The sequence below is a fragment of the Pteropus alecto genome, unplaced genomic scaffold (assembly GCF_000325575.1).
Source record: "Pteropus alecto unplaced genomic scaffold, ASM32557v1 scaffold239, whole genome shotgun sequence".
Classification (NCBI taxonomy): Eukaryota; Metazoa; Chordata; class Mammalia; order Chiroptera; family Pteropodidae; genus Pteropus; species Pteropus alecto.
Window position 1 is genome coordinate 2,394,487 of NW_006494613.1, and position 8,718 is coordinate 2,403,204.

Genomic DNA, 8,718 nt, shown 5'->3' on the forward strand with positions numbered 1-8,718 from the left:
AGGTCTTACATTCAAGTTTTTTATCCATTTTGATTTAATTTTTGCATATGATCTAAGACAGTCTAATTTCATTGTTTTGCGTGTGGCTATTTGGTTTTCTCAACACCATTTTTTGAAGAGACATTCCTTTCTCCATTGTATGTTTTGGGCTCCTTTGTCATAAAATCAACTGTCCATATATGTTTGAGTTTATTTCTGGGCTCTCAATTCTGTCCCATTGGTCTGTATGTCTGTTTTTCTTCCAATATCATATTGTTTTGATCACTGTACTTTGTAGTATAGTTTGAACTCAAAGAGAATGATACCTCTGGCTTTGTTCTTTTTTCTCAGGATTGCTTGAGTTATATGGGATTCGATAAAAATTTTAGAATTTTGTGTTCCATTTCTTTAAAAAATACTATTGGGATTTTGGTAGCGATTGCATTGAATCTGTAGGTAGCTTTGGGTAATATGGACATTTTAACAATGTTAATTTTTCTAATTCATGAGCACAAAATATCTTTCTATTTCTTTGTGTCTTTTTCAGTTTCTTTTAGCAATATCTTATAGTTTTCAGTGTGCAGGGCCTTCATCCCCTTGGTTAAATTTATTTCTAGGTGTTTTATTCTTCCTGTGATTGTTAATGGAATTGTTTTCTTTATTTCTCTTTCTGATAGTTTGTTGCTAGTGTATAGAATTGGAACAGATTGATTTTGTACTCTAAAATTTTACTGTATTTCTGTATTATTTATAATAGTTTTTTGGTGGAGTCTTTAGAGTTTTCTATATATAAAATCATGTCATCAGCAAATAATGACAAATTTTACTTCCTCCTTTTCAATGTGGATGACTTTTATTTATTTGTCTTGCCTAATTGCTCTGACAGTACTTCCAATACTATATCGAATAAAAATTGGCAGGAATAAGCATCCTTGTCTTGTTCCTGATCTTAGATGTAAAGCTTGCTTCTTCCTTTTTTTCTTAGTTAGTCCGGCTGAATGTTTGTCAATTTTATCTTCTCAAAAACCCAGCTTTTTGTTTTATTGATCTTTTCTGTTATTTTTCTGGTCTCTTATTTACTTACGTCTTCTTTGATCTTTGTTATTTCCTTCCTTCTCTTAATTTTGGGCTTAGTATGTTTTCCTTTTTCTAGTTCCTTTAGGTGTAAAGTTATGTTATTTAAAATCTCTCTTTTTTCTTATTGTAGGTGTTTATTGCTATAAACTTCACTCTTAGAACTGCTTTTTCTACATTCCAAAAGTTTTAGCATGCTGTTTTCGTATTTGTTTCAAGATTTAAAAAAAATTTTTCTTTTGAGTTTTTCTTTGACTCATTAGTTGTTCAATAGTGTGTTGTTTAGTGTTCCTATATTTGAGAATTTTTCGGTCTTTCTCCTGTTATTGGTTTCTAGTTTTGTATTATTGTGGTCAGCAAAGGTACTTGGAAGGATTTCAGTCTTCTTATATTTGCTAAGACTTGTTTTGTGACAACATATGATCTAATTTAGAGAACGTTCCTTCTATACTTGAGAAGAGTGTATTCTACTGATATTAGATAGAATGCTCTTTGTATATCTGCTAGGTCCATTTGATCTAAAATATGCAATCATGTTCCACTTAACATAGTGGATACCTTCTGAGAAATGTGTCATTAGGTAGTGTGTGAACATCATAGAGTGCACTTGCACAAACTTAGATGGTATAGCCTACTACACACCTAGGCCATATGGTATATAGCTTATTGCTCTGTAAGGGAGAAAAAATAATTTTCCCTCTGTCCTTCTGGGGTCTTGACTGAGTGATTCCTGTAATTAAAGGCAGATTATCAGGAGGAAAATAAAAGTTTAATAAAATATATGTCTCCTGTATACATGGGGGAGACCCAGGAAAACCAAGAAATGACAAAATGGCTGAAGTTACCACTTTAAGTGCTGTCTTCAGCTGAAGACAAAAGAAGATGTCAATGGTTGGGGGAATCAGTTATGGGAGGTTACCAGGAAAAGCACAGTGAACGAAGATAAGATTGTTAAGCAGATTTAAGTCATTCCCTTTTGCATTGATAAGAGTTTAGTCTAAAGATAAGGTTATCCTTCTTTTCTTGGTGCAGAAAGGGAGACACCTTTTATATGGAGGTTTCCCTCACAAATATAAATGCCTTTTACAAAGGATAACTTCTATTTGGTTTTCAGAACTTTTTGCATGCCTGCTGTTTCTTAATTTAACCAGCCTAAAATAATCCTTATGCCAAATAGATATGTTTTAGGGTGATGGAATCTGTTTCTCCACAGCTCTTAAGCTACAAGCCTGTACAGCATGTTACTATACTGAATACTGTAGGCAATAGTAACACAATGATAAGTATTTGTGTAGTGTGTTGCTCTCCAGCATTACAATGGCTATAACATCACCAGGTGATAGGAATTTTTCATCGGCTTTGTAAACTTACAGGATAACTATTGTGCATGTAGTTTATTATTGACAAAGTGTCATTATGTAGAGCATGACTGTAGTTCAAGTCTAATATTTCCTTATTGTATTTTGTCTGGATGATTTATATATTGTTGAAAGTAGGTATTAAAGCTCTTTATTATTATTGTATTGTTTATTTCTCCCTTTAAATCTGTTAGTATTTGCTTGATATATTTGCTTCAATGTCGAGTGCATATATATTTAGGATTGTTATATCCTCTTGACGAATTGACCCCCTTATCATTATATGAACTTTTTGTCTCTTTTTACAGTGTTTCACTTAAAGTCTGTTTTGTCTGATATAAGTTTAACTACCTCACTCTCAGCTTCCATTTGCGAAATACACTGCCATTTTGAAGAAGTCACCTTATTTTTATTCAACAAAAATTTTCTTGTGACTAAATACAATTAACTTCATGGAAACCCAGATGATATTTCAGTTGGCCTTTGCATAAATGAAACTAAATCTAATGCCTCTGAAATCATTTTTATTTCTTATTATTGTTTTCCTGGGCCTAATTTTGATCCTCTCCTAATCAACTCAAATATTAGTAGGTGGAAATGGAAAATGAAAGCTACAAGGAGGGACAATGAATAAAGTATAAAATAAAGTTGTTTAGAAAAGGAAGGATGGGTGTGTTTTTGAAGGAATTTGAGGAATGGAATTAAACTACTAAAAAAAACCCCACCCCTCCATTTATTCCTTTCTTCTTCATGCCTTCTACAGTTGTCTTAGCACTGAAATGTAAGCCTGAAAATAACTGAAATAACTTTGAAATCAAACCTTGTTTGTTTCCTGGGTTTACATTTTTTAACTCTTTTTTTTCTGCTGGTGATAATCCCTATGATCTGTTTGTGGATCTTTTGAAGATGGCTTAAACCAGTTTAGTGTTAGGAAGAAAAATATCTTGGATTTTAAAAATGAAATTAATACCTCTGAAACGGTTTGCCCAAGTTCATTGAATAATAGTAATATAAATATCAGGAAGAACTTTGGTCTAGGCATGAAAGAACTTCATTTAAAAATTTTCCTGAAAAACAAGAGCAGTAACATATGTAAAGCTTGTATTTTGGAATCTGGCCTTTACTCTGTCAGTCTTCTGAGTAAATTATGGAATAAAAGCCTTCAATAAATTATAGAATAAGAGCACTCATCAAATTAAGGAACAAAAGAAGGCCTCCACATTCAGTGGTGATCAGTTGCAGACTGAGGGGGAATTTTCTATTATGGAAAGTAAGCACTGATAGATGCCTATTGAAGTTTCCTTAGATTTTCTCCCTGGCAGATTGTATCATTCCAAGACTATTTATAGACAAAGTAATAATTATAGCAGGGGCTCTAAATGTTGTTTTAGAGTCTTCCTTATCCTCATGATGGGAACAAAGAAGACAGAAAGCAGAAGAGTGGGGAGGATGAACTACATCCCCTTCTCTTTCAGGTTTTTAGAGAGGTGATTAAGAAACAAATATCCTAGCGTCACAAGACCAGTCTGAGGAGCTTCCTGGAGATTTGTAGGGGGTACTCTTCAGAGAGTCCTGAAGTGGTCCCTACAAAGCTGCCTTATCTTAAGGCAGGCATGGTTGAGAGTTGAGGGTTGGTGATCAAAGTCTCCTCAACTGGAAAAAATCATTAGATATAGTGAGAGTGCCTCATATATATATGTTCCAGTTATAAGAGCTTCCCCAGGAGAGGGGTCTTCTTTTTCCTGCTTGTTCATGGAGTCTATTCTTAAAATATTCTTTCTTCAACTCTGGTTATACTTTTTTAACCCCTTCATAGACATTGTCTCAACTCTCTCCTTTTTTCATCATTTGAGGGGGGAACTTATGAGTTACATAAGTAGTACATATGTGTGTGTATTACATATATAAATATATGCACACACATACATATATAGATATATATGAATATATATATTCTTAATAATTCAAGTAACATTTTACTTCATAGTTTCTATATGCAACAATTTGTTCTCATAAAGAATAATTTCATACCCTTCATCTGTCAGAGAAGGAGTTAATAAAGTCTTTCTACAAGGAAAAAGAGGGAATCTTGGTGACTAAGGATTGCTTTTCAAATCCTCTCTGTTACCTAAGGGACAGTAAATAGGAAATAATATAGATTTATTTTATTTAACCACATGTAATCAACAGACCTACTTAACAAATATTTATTTAGTATATACTATGTACCAGACATTATTATCTTCTTTTCCTTTTAACCCCACAAATACCTCTCTCTCCTTTGTTTTAAGAACATTTTGACTTACATTGAAGGAATGTGTTCTTTTAAAATCAAATCTTGGACTCCTCAAGGCAAAGCTAATGCATACCCAGGTCTCAAATACTTCTTATTATCCACTAATTTGTGATGAATGAGCGATTAGAGTAACTTTGTGCAAGCATTTGTATTCTGAGCTAAAGTTCAGCTAAGTGTGTTTGGTCTAGAAATTAGTCAAACTACTTTAGTGTTTAGACCATAAAACAGTACACTGAGACTTCTACTTCTGTTCCAAGATGAGAAAAGCATAAATTTAGAAAAATAACCAGTAGAAGTCATAATTGAGATTTTTGAATTTGAAAAATGTATGTTTTAATTCTATATTTAGGTAAAATTAGAGTCTTTTTTTCCTGTTTGAGAAATATTTTTTCTATTTATTTTTCATTCCTTTCTGTTGGTGTTCACTCTCCTTGTTATGATAGGTTTTCTGAATATTTTTCAAAAATTCTATGAAATTATTCTTTATTTCTTAAAAGTGTAATAAACAAGTCAAGTATATATCTATGTTAATAAATATTTGAAAATATTTATTATAATAGACAGCAGCTATACCATAATGACATAGGTTGTAAATCTCCTTGATCAAACTTCTTATATTTCAATTCATCCTTTTATTCCTTTATTCATTGAAAAACTATTTGTTGTACCCCTTTTGTGTTACTACATGCTAATTTCTATGCCAAGCTTTGGAAAGGCATGAGTTGAATGAAATAGTTTCTATAAACAAGCACAAGAATATATGTTAAATTAATTATAATTGCACATTGCTGACAGAAATAGCAATTACCATGGTAAAATACTATATTGGTTAAAGAGGAAGAATTTAGTTACTTTATATGATAAGGAGGAGTGAGTGAAGACATTGGCAGAAGTGATACTTAAGCTGGATATGGAAGGAAAAATAGGTAAATGTTAGAGATAGAGCAGCAGTGTGGCGTGGGCGTAAAGGTTTTCTAGACTTGTGCAAAAGATCAAGGAGTCCAAAATAATATTGTTTGTTAAGGGAAATACTTATTCTTTTATTATTTCATTTGAAAAACATTTATTAAGTGCTTAATTTTACTAAATGTTGTGTTAAGAGAAACAAAGATAAATTACAAGTCTTCTGTCTTTGAGGACAGAAGATAGCAAGAGATAAGTCTGGAAAAGTAAACAGATCATGCCAAGAAATATGGATTTTTATCATGATAGTGATGAAAAGTCATTGATGACATCAACCAGATGAGAAACAAAAGCAAAACAGTATTCTTAAAATATAATGCTGGGAGCGATTTCGAGGATAAGGTAGGGGGAGGGAGGAAAAATGGAAGACATGGAGCTCCCCGCTGAAGCATTTCAGGAATCCAGGGAGAGCTAAGTAGGGCTGATTGACATTCCAAATGAAGAGAAATTCTTGATATACAATTAGATGTAGAATCAGTAGGATTTGAGAATGGGAAAAAAAGAATCGGATTTGGAAAACAGAATGATGAGACACTAAAATTTAAGATAGAGAAAATAGGTATACGAATAAATTGAGGAGTCAATTATTATTTGGGAACCTACTGAGTTTAAAGATTATTTCTAGCCCAGACCACTCTTCTGACTATCTGACATCTGATTGCTTAATGTATGTCCCACAGATACTTAAAAATTTCTGTGTTTATGATTTTTGAATACTCTAAGTACCTCATATGATTGGAATCATACGGTTTGTTTCTTTTTGTGACTGGTTTATTTCACCTAGTATAATACTCTCAAGGTTCATCTATGTTGTAGTATATGTTATAATTTCCCTCCTTTTTAAGGCTGAATAATACTCCACTGTATGTATATACCACATTTTGCTTATCCATTCATTCACGTATGGACTCTTGGGCTGCCTCTATGTTTTAGCTATTGTGAAAAATGCTGCTATGAATATAGGTATACAAATATTTCTTTGAGACTCTCCTTTCAATTTTTCTGAGTGTATATCCAGAGGTGGAAGTGCTGGATCATATGACAATTCTATTTTTAATTTTTTGAGGAACTGCTACACTGTTTCCCACAGTGTCTATACCATTATACCATTTTACATTCCTATAAACAGTACCCTGGGTTCCAATTTCTCCAACTGCTCATCAACACTTGTTATTTTCTGTTTATTATTTTTTTAATAGTAGCTTTCCTAATGAGTACAAGATGATATATCACTATGTTTTGATTTTCATTTTCTTAATGATTAGTGATATTGAGCATCTTTTCATTTGCTTATTGGCTATTTGTATGTCTTCTATGGAGATATATCTATTTAAGTTCTTCAGTCATTAAAAAGTTTTTATATAGCAAAGCAAACCATCAACAAACAAAAAGGCAACTGACTGATTAAAAGAAGATATTTGCTTATGATACATTTGATAAGAGGTTAATATTCAAAATATATAAAGAATTCATAGAACTCAACAACATGATATGAAAGCAACCTAAATGCCCATCAGCAGATGATGGGATTAAGAAGTTATGGTTCATATATACAATGGAATATTATTAGCTATTAAAAAGTGGAATCCTACCATTTGCAATGATATAGGTGGACCTAGAGGTATTATGTTGAGTGAAATAAGTCAGACAGAGAAAGATAAATACCATATGATTTCATTTATATGTGGAATCTAAGGAACAAAAAAGACAAACTAATCAAAAACAGACTCACAAATATAGTGGACAATTCGATGATGGACAGAAGGGAAGAGAGTTAGGGGTCTGGGAGAATAGGGTGAAGGGTTAAAGAAGTACAAATTAGTAGTTGATAGATAGTCACAGGATGGGGAGCATGGCATAGGGAATGCAGTTAGCATTAATATATTAGCTAGGTGGAAAACCAGAGGAGAGAAGAAGCAGTTAAGGGGATTGTTTTATAAACTATATAAATGTCTAACCAATGTACCATATACTTGAAACTAATTAAAGTAAATAAATAAATTTTTAAAAATTGAATCAGAGTTTTTAAAATTGTTGAGTTTTAGAAATTTTCTATATAGTCTGGATATTAATTCCTCATATGATTTACCAATATTTTCTCCCATTCTGTGGGTTGCTTTCTTACTTTGTAGATATTGACTTTAGATGCACGAAATTTTAATTTTTTTTATGGAATCCAATTTGTCTATTTTTTCTTTTGTTGTCTGTGGCTTTTATGTCATATCCAAGAAATCATGAAGTAATTTTTTTCTTTTTACAAAAATATTATTCCAAAGTCTTCTCATAGTTGAGTAGATGATATAAATATGTCACATTGTTTTTCAAATGCAAGAAATACTTTGTTTTGTCAATGTAAAATATGATATTTTTTGAGAACTTTAAACATATATTTGGATACAATATTTCCTGAGGAGACATTATACTGTGTCTGGATATCTTTGAGAAATCTCACATGATCAGAGAGTAAGTATTTTACTCTAATTCCCAATTTTTGGTAATATTATTATGCAATATCATTTTAAATTATTTGCAGTAGCTTGGATGAAGTTTCCACTTATATAAGCAAATAACTCAAATATTTAGTGGTAGTGGTTTTTAACATTTGTTAAGTATTAGCTTTTATTTCTTTTCCATATTTTTTTTCCTTTTTAACAAATAGTCTAGTAAAAATGGTATAGTTTCAAAAACTTTAAAAGGAGAGGGGAAATAAAAAGTTAAAGCCCAATTAGAGACTTTATATAATTTTGTATGTAATTTTGGAAAGTAGAGGGCATCAAGTTGGATCTGAAGGGCAGGGTACAAAACTGGCTATTTCCTAAATGAGAGAGATATGTCATATTTCACAGATATAGTACAAAGGACAACTTCACAAGTTGGGCAGAGGTACAAGTAGGAGAGGTCTAGAATTTTGGAGACCCTACAACGAACAGTATTGACAAAAAGAAAGCATCAAGACGGAGTTGTATGGTATGGAACAAGCTAGTTGCTCTTGATTTCTTTCTTTTTTTCTTTCATAATCGAGATTATATTGGTTGTTTTGAGGATAAG